The sequence below is a fragment of the Perca flavescens genome, chromosome 10 (assembly GCF_004354835.1).
Source record: "Perca flavescens isolate YP-PL-M2 chromosome 10, PFLA_1.0, whole genome shotgun sequence".
In the NCBI taxonomy this organism is placed as follows: Eukaryota; Metazoa; Chordata; class Actinopteri; order Perciformes; family Percidae; genus Perca; species Perca flavescens.
In genome coordinates this window covers 30780436-30798465 of record NC_041340.1, presented here as the reverse complement: position 1 = coordinate 30798465, position 18030 = coordinate 30780436, and the positions used below count along the sequence as shown (strand labels likewise).

Sequence of the window (18030 nt, the reverse complement as noted above, 5' to 3'; positions counted from 1 at the left end):
GATCACTTCTGAAAACTTTTTATTCATCCTTTGTTGAGTCAATTTTAACTTTTGTTAGGATCTGCTGGTTTGGCAATTTGAGCGAAAAACTGTAAACATATGTCGGAAAATAATTGGCACTAACCTCAACAGCATTGAGTATAGTGTATGAGACCAGAGCCACACGGAGGACAATGGCCATTTTGGCTAACAGCACTTGCCCACTACAGTATGAGTTTTGCCTCCTACCATCAGGAAGGAGGTGTACCTATCGAAAACGTGCCAGGTCTAACAGATACCTGAGATCATTTGCACCATCAGCTGTTGGGTTTCTCAACAAACTATAGGTCATCTGCCACCCCTGCCCATGTCACAGCACATAATTTAAATTTTTTTTAAAGTATTTTATGTGTTTTTGTGCGAATGTGTATGTGTTGGCTACCTGTTGTGAACCAAATTGCCCCTTGGGGGGACATTAAAGACATTTGAATTCAATTAGTCGCCTGTCAGTGGCGTCATATAACCTTTAATACAGCAGAGACCTTATTTATTGATACATTTAAATATTGATCGATCCAGCTTAGTTACTACAATGTGCTGGTTGACAAGTAGCTAATGCTAATGCTTGGTGGGTAACATTGTACAGTTACACTATCTTCAACACTCTCAAAGTTATTTTTAGTATGATTGTTTTGACCAAAGTAAACAGCACTGGGCTAACCCACAAATAAATTCACCAGTAACGTTAGCTGTATCGATAGACGACTAATCTAATCCTAATTTAGCCAGCTTGCACACCCCGGTCTGTTTGCCTCACTCCCTAAGAGACTTCGGGATGAGAGCTGACAACAGCTCCAGGACATATAGTTAATGTTAGCCCCCAGCCAGCTAGCAGCCAGCCACTATCATTACAGCAATCCAAACCGGCCAGCACTTAACTCCAGCACTGGGTGCTAACGACGCTAATGGCAGTTTAATGAACTTGCTGCGTGTCGTTAAATATTTTTTTTAAAAACATCCGTAACGTTACGTCTCCGTTAACGTTACGTCTCCGTTAACGTTAGCGGTGTTGGTGCCGAAAATCTCTTCCCTGCAGAATTTCTCCCCCTTTTGCGTTTAGCTGTCTTTACAGTTAAATTTACCCAAGAAAGATGTCAGATTGTCTGCTTAGTGGTCCCCTAATACTGTATCGGAAGTCTCTTTCCCGAAATTCAGCCTTGGTGCAGAATTACAGCCAGTCCCACAATGAGCTTTCCTTAGTATGTGCCATTTCTGTGTCTGTAGCTATTGAGGAGGAGAGAGGGGGGGCAAGGTGGAGGGTCGGGGTGGGGGTGTGGCCTTGACCAACTGCCACTTTCCTTGTTTTTAAGCCATGATGTCTCTCTCTTTCTCATGGGCGGGCCAAATTCTCTGGGTGGGCAAAGCAGAGAAAGGGTAGGTAACCTTGCTCCTTATGATCTCATAAGGAGCAGATTACAGATTGGCCCATCTGAGCTTTCATTTTCTCAAAGGCAGAGCAGGATACCCAGGGCTCGGTTTAGACCTATTGTCATTTCTAGCCATTGGGGGACCATAGGCAGGCTGGGGGAATGCATATTAATGTTTAAAAAACCCTCATAAAGTGACATTTTCATGCCATGGGACCTTTAATGTAATTACCAAAGAAACAAAAACAAACCCACAGCAACCGGTTACATTTACTCATTATGACAACCACATGGCAATATTACACAATTAGGAATCAACAGGCTTACCCATAAATTCCAGCCAAGCTCCTGGGGCTCAACACACATTCCACCACGCACACACAAAGGGACAGCAGCCAATGACACTGCTCAAACCTTTAACACCAGCAGCAACAATCTAAAGCAAGCAGTAATAGCAAGTAAATCATTTTACTAAAATGCATAAAAATCTATTAAACTTACAAAAGCTGCTCATCATTTGAAGAAAAAGTACATCCTCCTTTATTTCATTAACTTAGCATCTAAAAATCTAAATGAACTTGAACTAATGTTACTGCCACAGTAGTCTCATTTTGCCAGACCTTCCTCAGACGTGGCGCTGTGGAGGAGGGTCTGGCTAGCCCACACAGCATTCCAGGATGGGAGAAAAACTTGCACTGGTTTATTGGCCTTTCTTTAAACCAATCACAATTGTCTTGGGCGGTGCTAAGTACTGAAAAAAACACAATTTCTAGCCACTGGGGGACCATAGGCAGGCTGGGGGAACTCATATTAATGTTAAAAAACCTCATAAAGTGAAAAGGCGGGTCTCGTTGTCGCCTGGGCTGTCTACTTGTTCAGAGAAATTTGCTAGCATGTCGGTGGCTAAAGGAGTGGTGGCTAACGGAGCAGCTGATATGGACACGTTCTCTAACATGGAGGAATTAATAGACCGGGTCTTGGAGAAGCAGCTACGTGCGCTTAAATCAGTGATATATACCACAGTGAAGGTAGTGCTAATGCTTCGCAGCAACACATTGGGGCAAAACCTGAGATGTAGGAAATCATGGTATGTGAGGGGATACAGCACGAGCTGCAAGCTGAAGGCGACTCGGACTCGTTCATCTGCCGTGCTGCCCTGGTAGTGACCCATGGAGGGAGAGAGTTCACCTTCGCTGCAGCCGCGGACCCAGGTGTTTTCTGGCCGGAATTAAAAGACGCGCTACATCCATCGCCCCACGCCGCGTGGAACCAGAGGACAGCGGTGCCACTTTGCGTTAGAGGCACGGGCCGTGACTGGAGGACTCAGTACCTGTGGACTAACGGTATTTGGGCTACTGTACCGAGTTTGACTGGAGGACGCTGTTTTGAAACCAACCGTTGAAGGGACATCTAATCAGACCATAAGAAATGATGAATGCTGGCTACTCAGTCTATAATCTATATTTTTGAAGACACTTAATCGGACTGAAAAAAGGGAACATGATTAATCCTGAGGATGCGCTATGTAAGTTTTGTAACTAAGCTTTAAAGGGACACTTAACCAGACTGAAGGTGCATGATAAATGCTGGCTGGTCAGTTTGCAGTCTGTTTGTTGACATTTAAGCTAGACTGAAAGAACATGAGGGATACGGTCTGTTAAGCTCATAATCTTCTTATTGCTCCAACTAGATTGGTCTGTTTTTCACATAGCTTAGTCCAGAAATTGTTCGAAGGTGTTTATAATATTGTTCATGTTTAACATAAGAATTTACTAGACCTGTTTCAATTGACCTATGACTTAAGACAGGACGTGTAGTTTTGAGCTGGAGTTTTGCGCAAACTGCGTTTGATGTGGTCACGCATCTTACAGATGAGGGAGGGGGTCTACTGTCTCAGAGGGTTAGGGGACTCGAGACACGTATGCACGTACATTTTTATATGGCTGAGCTTTCAATCCTTTCAGTTAACATGAGGGGGCTAAACGGGCCGATCAAACGAGCTAAATTCCTGGACTATTTAAGAAGGAAGAACATAGATGTGGCACTCATACAAGAGTCACATTTACATAAAAGAGATGTAAATCCTCTACAAAATAAATACTTTGAGGTTGCTGCCTCATCTAGTGACAACACCAAAACCAAGGGCTCCGTTGTGTTGCTGTCACGGAAATGCGCCCTCACCGTAGACAAAAGCAGTAAGGACTTATCAGAATATCTTATATATGTACGATAAGGAGTAGGAAAATAACCTTTGTTTCGGTATATGCACCGTCTAATGTGATGAAAGTTTTTTACCGCGCCTAACCAATTAATTGCTCTCTCTAAACGAATATTCACTAATTATAGGGGGAGACATGAATGCAGTACTAGATTTAAATCAGGATAGATCAGGGGTCAATCACACCAAAGCCCAGAAACATATTCACCTGTTCAAAGCAGTTGTGGAATCCCACCATCTTTCAGATGTATGGAGGATGCACAATCCTACTAGCAAGGAGTACACCTTCTTTTCCACACGTCACCTCACCCACTCCCGCATTGATTATATTTTGTGCTCCAGTGAACTTAAGGCAATGTTCCATACGATAGCAATAGAACCAGCAATTCTGTCTGACCACAATGCGCTGATAACCACATTCTGTTGTGATATGTTAGGAGAAAGCTCTAGGAGCTTTTGATGCAGAATGCAAGCAGTTAAAGGGTTTATTAGGGATTTCACATCCTCCTTCACAGTCAACTTGAAGAGGAAAAGAGAGACAAAGATTGCGGAGTTAGAAGAACGCTGTAAATCGTTATAGCAATCTCTTAAGACTTGTTTTTCTAAATCTACACATAATCTTCTAGTCACAAATAGAGCAGAGCTAAATGATTTGCTAAGAAGGACAGCTGACTTCATAATGCACAGAGTGAGGCAAAATTACTATTTTAACGGCTGTAAACCAAGCAAATTGCTAGCTCTGAAATTAAAACAAAGCAAATCCAGAGCTTCTGTCAACAGCATCCGCACAGACCGAGGTATCTCAACAAATCCTCAGGATATCAGTGCCACTTTTCAATCCTTCTACTCAAAGTTGTACGAGTCCTCCTGCAACTCAGATCCGACACAGTGGCAGGAGTTCCTAAAAGAGCTAAATCTGCCTCTTCATGACCCAGAGGAGGCAGAAGAACTGGGTTGACCTATAACGTTAGAGGAACTTAAATCGTCATTAAAAACACCAGGGTTGGATGGAATTCCATCAGAACTTCTTCTACAGTATTTTTACATATTAGGACCTACCATTTTACAAGCTTTAAAGGGGTGATAGAATGATTATATAGGGTATTTTACACTGTTCCTTAAGGTCTCCTAATGGGGTATGTAACATTGGTTGGGCTGAAAATTGCCCGAATGCTATTTTATTAAGCCCTTAACTACCCTGAGAGTGATAGCGCGGTCAGCGAGCTTGTTACACCAGCAATCTCTTACAACAGTTCCAGTTAATCTTGGCTGGCTGTCAGCATAACTAGCTATATTTACAGTTTGAATTTTGTCACGCCACTTATACAACATATCTCTAAAGGTCTTATAAAGCTAACAACGGTGTCCGATTTCAAGTTAATTAATTTTTGTGAACAGTGGGGGTTTCGTTATCTATGACTGTCCCTTCAATCCTAGCTATGTGTAGCTAGCTACAAATCACGGATAGTTAGCTTCATTTTTGATGTAATTTCCGTATATTTACAGTTTGAATTTCATCACGCCACTTATACAAGATCTCCCTAAATGTCTTATAAAGCTAACAACAGTGTCCGATTTCAAATTGATGAATTTTTGTGAACAGTGGGGGTTTCGTTAGCTATGACTGTCCCTTCAATCCTAGCTATGTGTAGCTAGCTACAAATTATGGATAGTTCGCTTAATTTCTGGCGTAATTTCTGTATATTTACAGTTTGAATTTCATCACGCTACTTATACAAGATCTCCCTAAATGTCTTATAAAGCTAACACGGTGTCCGATTTCAAGTTAATGAATATTTGTGAATTTCAGAGGAATTCTATGAGGAGCTAGCTCTCATTGATAGAGCTACATCCAGCCGCAGGCTCTATCAATGAGACTCGCGGACAAGCAGCGTTTATTTCCCCAATCGTTTGTAATTACACACATTAAAAGATTAACTGGAACCTGTGGTAACAGATTGCTGGCGTAACAAGCTCGCTGACCGTGCTCTCACTCACACACACCGGGCATTTAGCTAGCAGGAAGAGGGGAGCTGCAGGCCCTGGAGCTCTGTCAGAGCACCAGCGTTTAGTAGTCCATTATCCTAAAACCGGTGACTTTGAGCGGGTATGGTGTGCTGTGGGCTGCCAGTCGTGACGGAGCTCCAAGTACCTCAGAGCAGGCCGGGCTGTGTAAAGGAAGGCAGGCCAGGCGGCGAGGCAACAACACAGGCAGCACCGGCGCTGAACTCCGACACACAGTCGGACAAAATTTGCAATTAGCCATCCATTTTCGTAAAACGGCCCATATTTGAGCCTTACATAGTTGATTTCTCGCATAAAAAAGTTTCAGAAGGGGAGGTTGACGTCAACTTCCAGCTTTGTTGGGATTCGCCCGTTTTCAGCGGCAGTTTCAAAATATGAAATTTTCATAGTAAAGGGGTGTCAGTGGGACTTTGAGCTTCTATGTATGTCGTATTTACCCACCGAACTGTCGTTATTCAACTATGACAGGGTAAAATCGGTTTTGCATTCTATCACCCCTTTAACTTCAGCCATAGAGAAGGGTTCCACCAACAAACCAACACTGCGCTGATCTCCGTTATGCCAAAGAAGGTCAAAGATCCTACGGATTGTTCAAATGACAGGCCCATCCACTGCATGAAAAGTGGGATTTCCGTCCCCGTAAATGCCTGTAAACGCCCAGAAATCCCCCTAATTTTTGGCAGTTATCGACAATTTACAGGCTGCGAACGTCACGTTCGTCTGTGCCAGATTTTGTCTGAAACAAACCATGACGTATGTGGAGAGCCCCCGCAGAGGTGTTATATATTTATTTATGTATTATATATATTTATTTCATATATGCTATGTTGTATATTCATGTCATGATTATCATAGTTAAAATGATTTGCCAGGAACGTGCTGTTTTCTTCAAAGATAGAGCTTTATTGACACAAAACACAAACGCATTCAGAAAAAATAACTACGTACAAAGCATCGGAGACATACAGCACACACAATAAATATCCCACACTCACGAGAAGCAGCACCGTCCACACCTAACCCATGACCGCATCGGAGCTGTAGGTAACCGGCAGCATTCGGTCTGAATTTGGTCCATTTAGCGGACGTCTGGGGTACGTTGCCCTGTAGGTCTATGGTGGCGCACTTCCAAATGCCACCTCAACACGATCCGCCAGCACTGTCTCGCTTCCAGCAGCCGTAAAATCAATCAATACAGACAATCAGTACTGCGTGATATTTATTTATGGCCACAACACACCTATGAATGCACCTGAAAAACATTCACATTGACCAAACGGATCTAATCTTACACTCTTTTCTTCTCGACCGACTCCGAGCTGAACTCTTCACAGCTTCTGCCCGCGATGCCACATCTGGTTGTTTCTAGCTGAAGCTCCTGCGTGCCGTCTGGTGATATGTCTTACAGGCAGCTGGAAAACAATGAAATGAGAGTAGTATGAATAAAAAACATAAGTCACAGTAAAATTAAACATGGAAAGATGAAAAAGTAAAAATTACTTACACACAATGGCGTCATTATCAGCGTCATGTAAATCTGGACTTGCAGACAGCTCTGAGCAAATATAGGTCACGGCCTCGTTATGAGACGAGGTTAGTCTGTAAAAGAAAAAAAAAAACTATGGTTAAGATCGGTATCTATTAACGTATCTATGTCCTTATACAGAAGAGTTAATGAAGTTCATTCAATGAAAGCATATTCTTTAAATCTTACCCTTGCTCCGGTTCGTAGCACCTGCTACAGGTTGTCTCAGAGTTGTGAAGACGGCGGACTGCTTTCTGAAAATTACAAGATAAAAAAAATATACTTTTATAAAACAACTCACCCGCTCAGGAATGGCGCTGAAAGCAGCCACAGCTCTGTGCTGCTCGCGTTTAAACTTGGTGGGGTTTAAAACATTACTGCCAAGTCTAAGTAGCCTGCTTAACATCCAAAGACAGTCACTGTACGATCAAGAGTTAATAAACAGTACAGACTAGCTCGCCATTTCATTAATAATCATATACTTACGTTGACTTCTTTTCTGTGAGCGCTGCATCTTTGGAGCCCCGGAGGAGACATGGAGGAGAGAAAAAAACCGCTCCAAACGTCTCGAACAACTCCTGTGGGTTTTCAAGTGAAGTTTGACAGAGTTTACCGACAACTCTTTTACCAGTTGGCCTGAAATATTCCCATATTTCGGAGGTTTTTGCTCCAAATCTCAGACTCATCTCCGGAGTCCCGCCGATTTTTTTCAAATGGAAGCAGTGAGGGCGGGGCAGTATGATAGAGAGAGACCGTGGAGCACATTAACCAGCAGGGCGCGAACAGCGCACATACTGGTGTGGAGGTGAATTACAGTGAGTTATAATGGATTACTGGGAAAATTTAATAATAGGACAATTGAAGTCTGGATTATGAGGCCATTTCAGCAGAGCCAACAGCTTCATATGCCATGGACATGTGAATATGGTGCTGAATTTGCCAGTATTTTAAGAAGATAAATGTTTGGGACCTTGTCATGCAATGACAAACCTGATATGCTTTATGTGAAGCACAGTGTTTTGGAAGACTTCTCTTAGAAAACTGTACAGTGGAGCCTCTGTGTCCATTCCACCAGACAATGTTGGATGAGCAAGACCAAAGACTGTAGTCATGTCACTATGCACAGTGGTTGAGCTCGAGGAGACTGTGAATGAATCATGGAATGCACATTTTACCTTTGTGGCAAAGCCTGTAAAACTAATTGTTGAAATAAATTATTTTGTCTATCTTTTTTATATAACACTGGTCATTGCTAATGACATACAAAGTAATTAATCTAGCATACTTTCATTAAATAAATCAATTCAAGCTAAAATTGAAGAGTCTACAATTAAGCTGTACTGAGTCTGATCTATTTTAAGAGATTTTCTTAAAATTAAGTTAATAGCTTTTAGAAAAATGTCACCTGGGGTAAAACTCCCCCTGCTGCTACCCTGATTTGCATTTGTATAGCTCACAGCATTTTCATTTACATGTGAAAGCCTCACCTAGAATTAGAGGGAGGGGGGGTAATGGGGGGACAACTGCCAAGCAAGGCCCACGTCAATTTCCGAAAATTTACGGCAGTTTTCGGTGTTGCCTGTAAATTGCCGTGTGCAGTCGTAAAACCTGAAGTTCCACGACAATCTACAGTGCCGCATACCGACAAAAATCCCACTTTTCATGCAGTGATCAGCCTCATCGGGACTGATATTAAGCTTTATTCCAAAGTCCTGGCTCTCTGCTTAGAGTGCTTTATTGAGAAGCTAGTCCACCCCGACCAATCAGGTTTTATACCCAAGCGTCATGCTGCAGACAATGTACGCAGATTATTTCATGTAATAGCTCTGAGTGGTGATGACTTCATGAGCTTCTTTAATGATAAAATTACAACAATTAGAGATAAAATTCATCACCTTTTGCCCTCAACTTCTAATGGTTCACCTTTCAACGCAGGACTGCTAGAAAGAACGACTAGACCTGACATTTACTTAGACCGTTTTTATCCTATAGACCTTCAACAACTAATGGTAAAGGTATCTTCAGCAAAGCCATCTACCTGTCTCTTAGACCCCATCCCAACGAGATTACTCAAAGAAGCATTACCCGTGGTTAACACCTCTCTACTAGATATGATCAATATGTCTCTATTAACAGGTTATGTACCGCAGTCATTTAAAGTAGCTGTGATAAGACCTCTTCTGAAAAAACCCTCGATCCTGAGGTCTTAGCAAACTATAGACCTATATCTAACCTTCCCTTTCTCTCCAAGATCCTTGAGAAAGTAGTTGCTAATCAGTTATGTGATTTTCTCCATAGCAACAGCTTATTTGAAGACTTTCAATCAGGATTTAGAAAGCATCATATAGCACAGTGACGGCACTGGTGAAAATTACTAACGACGTTCTAATTGCTGCAGACAAAGGACTTGTCTCCATACTTGTTTTATTACATCTTAGTGCTGCATTTGACACTATTGACCATACAATCCTGTTACAGAGATTGGAACACTTAGTCGGAATTAAAGGAATTGCACTAAGCTGGTTTAAGTCTTATTTTTCTGATCGATCTCAATTTGTTAATGTTAATGATAAAATCCTCTAAGTACGCGAGGGTTATGCATGGCGTTCCACAGGGCTCGGTGCTTGGACCAGTTTTGTTCTCCTTGTATATGCTTCCTCTTGATAATATCATTAGGAAACACTCAATTAACTATCACTGCTATGCGGACGACACCCAATTATACTTGTCAATCAAACCAGACGAAACAAGTCAGTTAGCTACACTTCAAGCATGTATTAAAGATATAAAATCCTGGATGACCTATAATTTTCTGATGTTAAACTGTAACAAAACTGAAGTTATTGTGCTGGGACCTCCGAACTTCATTATCTACAGATATAGCTACTCTGGATGGTATTGTCCTGGCCTCCAGCACTACTGTTAGAAATCTAGGAGTTATTTTTGATCAGGATATATCCTTTAACGCCCATCTAAAACAATCATCGAGAACAGCCTTTTTTCATCTTCCTAACATTGCCAAAATTAGGAATATCCGGTCTCAAAACGATGCGGAAAAACTGGTCCATGCATTCGTTACTTCCAGGCTGGACTATTGTAACTCTCTACTGTCAGGTTGCTCAAATAAGTCCCTTAAGACTCTCCAGCTGATCCAGAATGCTGCAGCACGTGTTCTGACGAGAACTAAGAAAAGAGATCATATTTCTCCTGTTTTAGCTTCTCTGCATTGGCTTCCTGTAAAATACAGGATTGACTTTAAAGTCCTTCTCCTGACCTACAAAGCCCTAAATGGTCAAGCACCATCCTATCTAGAACAGCTCTTAGTACCTTATTGTCCCACTAGAGCACTCCGCTCTCAGAATGCACTTGTACAGAATACTTGTGGTTCCTAGAGTCTCCAAAAGTAGAATGGAAGCCAGAGCCTTCAGCTACCAGGCTCCTTTCCTGTGGAACCAGCTCCCAGTCTGGGTTCGGGGGGCAGACACCATCGCCTCATTTAAGGGTAAACTGAAAACTCTCCTCTTTGATAAAGCTTATAGTTAGGTTAGATATGGGTCTATGGTGGAGTGAGGAGTTGCAGCGTCCGCCTAACCCGGCCCACCTGCTTCTCTTCGTAGTCATCAGATTTATTGATCATATAATCAATAATATAGTGTGAGTTGAGGGGGGCAGGTCAGTACAGCCTCTCATCAATGTTTTCATTTGTTTCCTTTTGTATGCATCCTGTCCCAGAACTGCTTGTTACTAACCTAGCTCTGGGGAGTTTACTCCCCGGAGTCCTTATGTTTCTTCCCTTCAACGCCCAGCCGCGTCCTGCTGCGTCTGCTACACCCACCCGTGCTCTGCAGCGCCACGTTTCATCCCGCAACGTCCTGCTGTGACATGAACTACAACGACTACCTTCAAAGTCACTGTTCCATTATTTTCAATGCGACTATTATCGCCTTCACACCCCCAACCGGCCCCGTCAGACACCGCCTACCAAGACTCTGGGTCTGCTGAGGTTTCTTCCCAAGAGGGAGTTTTTCCTCGCCACTGTCGCAATAGCGATTTATAATGCTTGCTCTTGAGGGAATTACTGTAATTGTTGGGGCTTTGTAAATTGTAAATTATAGAGTGTGGTCTAAACCTACTCTATCTGTAAAGTATCTCGAGATAACTCTGTTATGATTTGATACTATAAATAAAATTGAATTGAATATAATAGAAGAAGCCAAAAACCTCCCAACAACGGCAGCAGTTTTATCAGTGGACGCGGAAAAGGCTTTTGACCGCCTAGAGTGGAACTACTTGTGGCAAGTAATGGAGAGGCATGGTTTGGTGGCCAAATTCATCGAAATGGTACGTACTTTATATGCGAATCCCACAGCCATAGTCTCAACCAATGGCTTGCACTCTCAGCCATTTCCCATCGAGCGGGGCTCGCCACAGGGATGCCCGCTCTCCCCCATGCTGTTCAATCTCTCTTGAACTGTTAGCCCAAGCCATAAGGCAAAATAAAATATGTAATGTCCAGATTAAATTCAATAGCAGCTCAATATCATTATTTGCGGATGATATTTTGTTGTACATTTCTGATCTTGAGGACTCTATTCCAAAAATTCTTAAGATCTTCAACGAATTTGGTTCAATCTTCGGCTATAAAATTAACTGGAATAAATCTAATCTTCTTTTATTGAATAACAGGCATGTGACTTCAGCCATTAGTGTTACAATACCAACCCAAAGCAAAATACATACATATTTGGGCATCACCATACACGCATCCCTACAGCGAATTGTCCAGGACAACAATGAAACTATATTAAGTAGTATTCAAAGGGATCTGGCCAATTGGTCTGTGCTGCTGGCATCACTACGTTCCAGTATTGCTGTTGTTAAATTGAACATAGTTCCTTGTGTGAATTTCTTAAGTACAATGGGCCTCATTCACCAACCGTTCTTACGAAGAAATGCGTTCTTAAACCCCACTTACGGACATTTTACGAAGATTCTGACATTCACTAATGTTTTCTTATCTTGGATTTGTTCTTAAAAACAAAATCTACGAACACTGAAGAGCACTCTTACGCGCATTTGAGTGATAACAGTTTGCTCCAAATAACTGCCCACTTGAAAAAGAATTCTATTAAAAATATACTTTAATAAAGTGTACTAAGTATATTTTCTAAATTTTGTACTATTTTCGTCAAATCCAAGTATAGTTAAGTGTATTCAATTATGTATTAACTTCAACTTAACATCTATTTGACTACACTTCAAGTGTAAATAGTATACTAAAATGGAACAACTTTTTTTAAACTTCAAGTGCACTAAAATACACTAATGAAAATCAACATTCATGAGCAATTAAGCACACTTACAGTACAATTGCATTGTATTGCCATTCTTATTGAAATACACTTAAAAAGGCATTGCAGCGCAACTTATAGTTGTGTTTAAGTATATTTTGTGCATACTGCTATCATTCTTATAATTACTATAAACTGTTAATTTAGTATGCCTCTGTGATATTTCAAGTGATCTACAAATGCACTTCATAACTATATTTAGTGCTTTTAAAGTGTCCCACTATGACAATAATAATGTGTTTGAAGTGAAGTTCAATTACAACCTAAACATCATAAACACGTAATTTCAGTGCAATGTTATTATAGTGTTAGGTAGAAACAAATTGTTTGAAGTATATTTCATCTGTACTTTTATCCCCATTTTGTTATACTTAAGCATGAATGTTGCTATTACACTACAAGTGTATTATATTACAATTCAGTTCAAGTGCATTACATCAACAGATTATAAATTGCATTTCAGAAAAGGATCTTTATTATTGACACAAAAGTAAAACACAAAAGCAGATATTGGCAAGAGCAGGAACCTTGAACAGTTAAGGCAGCGTCAAGAGAAAAAAAAAAGAATACGAGCGATATCCGTTGTACTCGGACATACACGCCGCTGTGGACAATGTCTTGCAAGCGGTTTCAGGAAAGTGGCGCCAGTGTGTGTTTGTGTGTGTGCGCGCACATGTGTGTGTGGCGGCCCACCCCCGCTAAGCTCCGACCTGCAGAGGAGCAGAAGAAAGTAGCTGCACCTTCACCAAAATGAAGGCTGAAAAACAGAACTATTATGGTAAAAATATTTACTCGCCATGTGGCAGATAGCCACATAGATATAGATAGATATAATTTGTTATTATTTAAATGTAATATTTAGTTTTTAATAAATAATTGTTAACAGCAGTCAGCAGTCTATTGCACAAACACTCGAGTAATAATGCAAACATTTTCGGTCAGTACCAATTGCCTGGGGGAACATACGTGCCACAAACAGCAATTCCACAACTGTACAACAGTGTGAAAGACGACATAGCCTACTAAAAGAGATCAAAGACATATTGTGGATATTTAAAATATCTTCCAGTTCTAGTGTTAAAAATTCCTTAGAAATAAAAGTTTATTGATCTTTGAAAAAGTATACCTGCATTATTATGCCATTATCATTATATTAGATGAAAATGGTCTCAGGACAACAAGATTATGGTTTATCACAATAATTTCTGGGACAATTTATCGTCCAGCAAAACTTGTTATCGTGACAGGCCTACTCTCTTTATACTGGACCAATGTCGAAGATCGTTGTTCCCATCAGTAACAACAACAGAGGAACATAGGGTCCAAGTTGAAAAACCCGAAGTTACCCTTTAAATTGTGCACTCTGTTTTCAAAGTAGTTTTTCAAATGACAAAAAATTTTAACACTGTAAAAAAAAAAAAAAAAAAAAAAAAGAATTCCATCTGGAATAGCAGTACCAAAGATGCCTGTTGGTCTTTAATGAAGGAGTCTGTTTTCTAGACAGAAAACTTTTGCTTGGTTTGCAAAAGGTTATTTCCATGCAGCTCCATGCAAATCCTGTCTAGTTAATTCAAAAAAAAAAAAAAACTAGTCCAAAGGGTACAGCCATACCAACGATGCCTTTAGGGACAACTACGCTGTTTAGTTGACGGCGCAGTCTCTCTGGCCCTTTCACTGGAAGAGCCTGTTTTTTAGAGCAAGTGCTTTGTTGGTAAGTTTCCCTCCATCAAGTTCCATGCAAATCTTTTGGATCGAAGGCGAGAAGCAGCTGAAGTTCAGGGCATACTGTACATTAGTCCAAACAGCGTAGCAACAGGTAATGCTACATTATAAAGATCTTGCAACATCTTGATGCCTTCAAGGACAATACCAATGTCCCCTGGTTCATCACTTGAAGCATGTTCTTTAAGAACATAAATCCCAACGCTGGTTTCTTCAATGGCCTCGTTGATGGCGTCTTCATCCATGCCCTATTAAAAAAAAAAAAAAAAAAAAAAAAGGCAGTCAATAAGACCAATCGAGAAACAAAGTAGGAGAAAGATGAAAAATAAATAGACGTAGGGCCTTACAATTTGTATGCCGTTCTTGCCAATAAATTGTGGTATGTAAAATATTTTACATAACCTTTCCACAATTCTAAAATCTTAGTTTTTCAAAAAAAGAAATAACACTAAACATTACCTAACTTAGTTACAAGAAAACTAATATATTTATAGAATGCACAAACAACTGAACAGACTTTTGTAACTGTTACATGTAGTACAAAACATTATGGACATGAACAAAATAATTTTGATTGATGTTAACTTACATTTTCGTGAAGGAGACAACACATGGCTGCTGTTGAATTAATCCTGCACGCAGCCAACATATACTCAACATTCTTCTTCACATTCTTCTTGTTTTGGCGATGACCTTGTTGAAACAGTTATTATAGACAGTATATAAACGGTTGGTGTCAGTGCCCGGGAAGCAAAATTACGCACGTTAGGCATTTCACCTCGAGTGGTTAAGGTTAGGGTTAGAGGATTGGTCAGGGGATAGGACCTGTACATGTAAGCATGGACGCCTGGCCAATAGTAGTGTGTGAACGCTATTGAAGGGCGGGTCTTGGCGTGGCCATAGTGGGATTCGTAATATTGCCGGCAAGTGCCACCCACTCTTCCTGGCGCCATTTGATTCAAATATACCATTTACGGTAGTGACCAAACTTAATTCGATCATTTAAAATGTTCAATTCAATCAATTTCAAAAACAACTGAAGTCTACATGATTGAACCATGTTCTTGAAAGGAATATAAATGAATTGCGTAGCATATTCTAAATTCATTTTTGTAAATTCAAAGACCTGCTATTTCCCATTTTTTCAGTGTACTTTGATATGCTAATAAAAGTACACTTATATTTAGTGCACTTTGTTTACAGTGTACTAAGATTACACTACTGATGAAGTGAAATTAGTGTACACTTTCAAAAATTATACTAACTCTGTATTAAAAATAAGTGTACTTACTATAAGTACACTAAGTAACCACTTTACATTTTTGTATTTTAACATATTTTATTAAAGTACTCTGATATGCCACTAAAAATACACTTATTTTAGAGTGTACTGTATAAAGTGTACAGAAGTCACACTTCTAATGAAGTGAGATCATAGTACACTTTAAAAAAGTATACTAACAATTTCCAAAAAAATATACTTCCCATAAGTACACTGAATTGCCACTCTAAGTATGTCAAATTTAATACACTTAAAAAAAATAAACTTCTATACAATTTAAAATACATTAACAACAAAGTACACTTTCAAAAAGTACATTTAAAAAATAATTTGATTACTGGTAAATTAGTATACTTACTTTTTGGACTCTGAAGTTGAACTTAATTACATCTATTTTGAAGTATACTTTTAAAAAGTACATATTAACTACTCTTTAAATAAAGCAAGTAGAAGCATACTTGTTTTATACTTCATGTACTTCATTCATATTTCTAATACACTAAAGTATACTACTTTTTTACCTGGGTGGTTACTGCATTTTATTTAATTTAATTCTACAGTCGTTTAACAATGATAGTATTTACTTTAATGTATTTCTGATCATTTGAAAAAAAAATCATAGTATGCAAAGAAACACAAACACTGCAATTTACATCAGCAATTAAACTGATTAAATCCTGCGTTATTTGGTGATTGATTGCGTTTTTTATAGGGCCAAAATGCAGTGGTACAAATACTTCGTTACTGTACTTAAGTACATTTTTCACGTATCTGTACTTTACTTAAGTAGAATCAATAGTGCATACTTTTGAATTTTACTTTGTTAAATTTTGCAGCAATTATCTAGCCTATACTTTCCACTACATTTCTACAACGTTCCGTTACATTTTCTGATCAGTTTTTCCCCCTGCCAAAACGTGTTCCTGACCGTCACACCAGTGAAGTTTGGTTGCCATAGATATATAGGGCACCGCCGATCCTTCATCGGCTTCCAAGCCGGCTCCGGTGCTCCAGAGCCCGGGTGCCGCTGACCCTTGGTAATACAGCCTCTGGTAAAAGTGAAAATGAAAATGTTTGGTTTTTATTATTATTATTTTATTATTATATATATATTTTAAATCATAGTTGTCATTTATTTCTCTCCACAGCGTTGTTTACTTCTCCGCCAGGCTGCATAAGACGCGTTCATATCTTATTTATTTGGCTGGACCTCTTCACATCACCTCCCCATTCCCACTGCTTCACACACTTTATTTGCTTATGCTTCCATGGTTATAGAAAATAAAACCGTCTTAAAATCAATCCATGAATAAAACCAACCGCATTCCGATTCTAACAACATACTTCCGTTTAATGCTGGTTAGGATAGGAACTTTTTTTAAAAGCCAGGGGTCTCATTTATAAAACGTAGGATCCTTACTATAGCTGTACGTACGCACAAAAGCCCAAAATGGCGTACGCCAAAAAAAAAAAAAAGTCAGATTTATAAAACCGTGTGTACACACACCTGTAAGCAATGTTCTCTTTATAAATCAGGGATTACCTACAAGCGTGCGTATGTGGATCAGCCTCTTATCCCGCCCTGTACATGCCCATTTTTAACCATAAATAGTCAATGCAAAGCACCTTGTGAATGCTGATCAGTACATGAATGACACTGGCAGTTGTTATACCGAATCATGATGACTGGCGGAGAAAAAGCAAAAAACTTTCAGACGTTCAGGAATTGCTGCATATTGAATTATAATTTCGGCCTGTTCTTGCACAGTGTATGGAACCCTGATTTATATACTACATATATTAAAAATACGTCCAAAACGGCAGGCATTACAGCACTTGGGGACAGCTTCGATATACGGCAGACGTATATAATAAGATTTAACAGAACTATATACATAATCCAAACAAGCCTTAGTGATGAAGTTGAAGATTATATATAATATTTATATATGTATATAAAAAAAAAAACACTTAGCTGTCTGACATTTCCATCTGGAAACAGCCAGCTGGTTTCCCCCAGAGTGGCGAGAACCTTTCGGGCGCGTTGCCCTCTCTACTGGACCCAATTCAGTACATAGATCCAAGAGCTCAGCTTTAGAAAATCTAAATCGGCATATTAGCATCGTCTTGGTTCCTGAAGTCTCTTTTTCTCCTGAATCTTCCATTAGCGTAGTCCTCCTGCAGGGCCAGCAGTGCCATCATGCAGCATTACGCACGGGGGTTACCGCAGTATTTATATGTTAATTATTAACACCTTGCCAACACAGCATCAACTAGTGGTATCCCCTACCCAGAGATACAATTTGAAGACGAAATAAAGTGTAACAGGCAAACACACTTTTCTTCATGCAGGTTTAGTCACAAACAGTATTAAAGTTGGGACTGATAACGAGGACATTAAGTGTAATAATTTGGAGAGCTTAACGGCTGTATTTTCAGACTTTGACATTTGATGATATATGCACAGTTTTAAAGACAGATATTTAGTTATTTACACGGTT

General features: G+C 39.9%; 1 long non-coding RNA gene across 1 annotated transcript; it reads right to left on the bottom strand.

Moving 5' to 3' along the window:
* Positions 1-14316: 14316 nt before the first annotated feature.
* On the bottom strand, positions 14317-14920 carry LOC114563432 (uncharacterized). Its single transcript, XR_003693616.1, has 2 exons — positions 14837-14920; positions 14317-14495 (listed from the first exon to the last, which is right to left on the bottom strand). It is a non-coding gene; the product is annotated as an uncharacterized LOC114563432 (long non-coding RNA).
* Positions 14921-18030: the final 3110 nt, after the last annotated feature.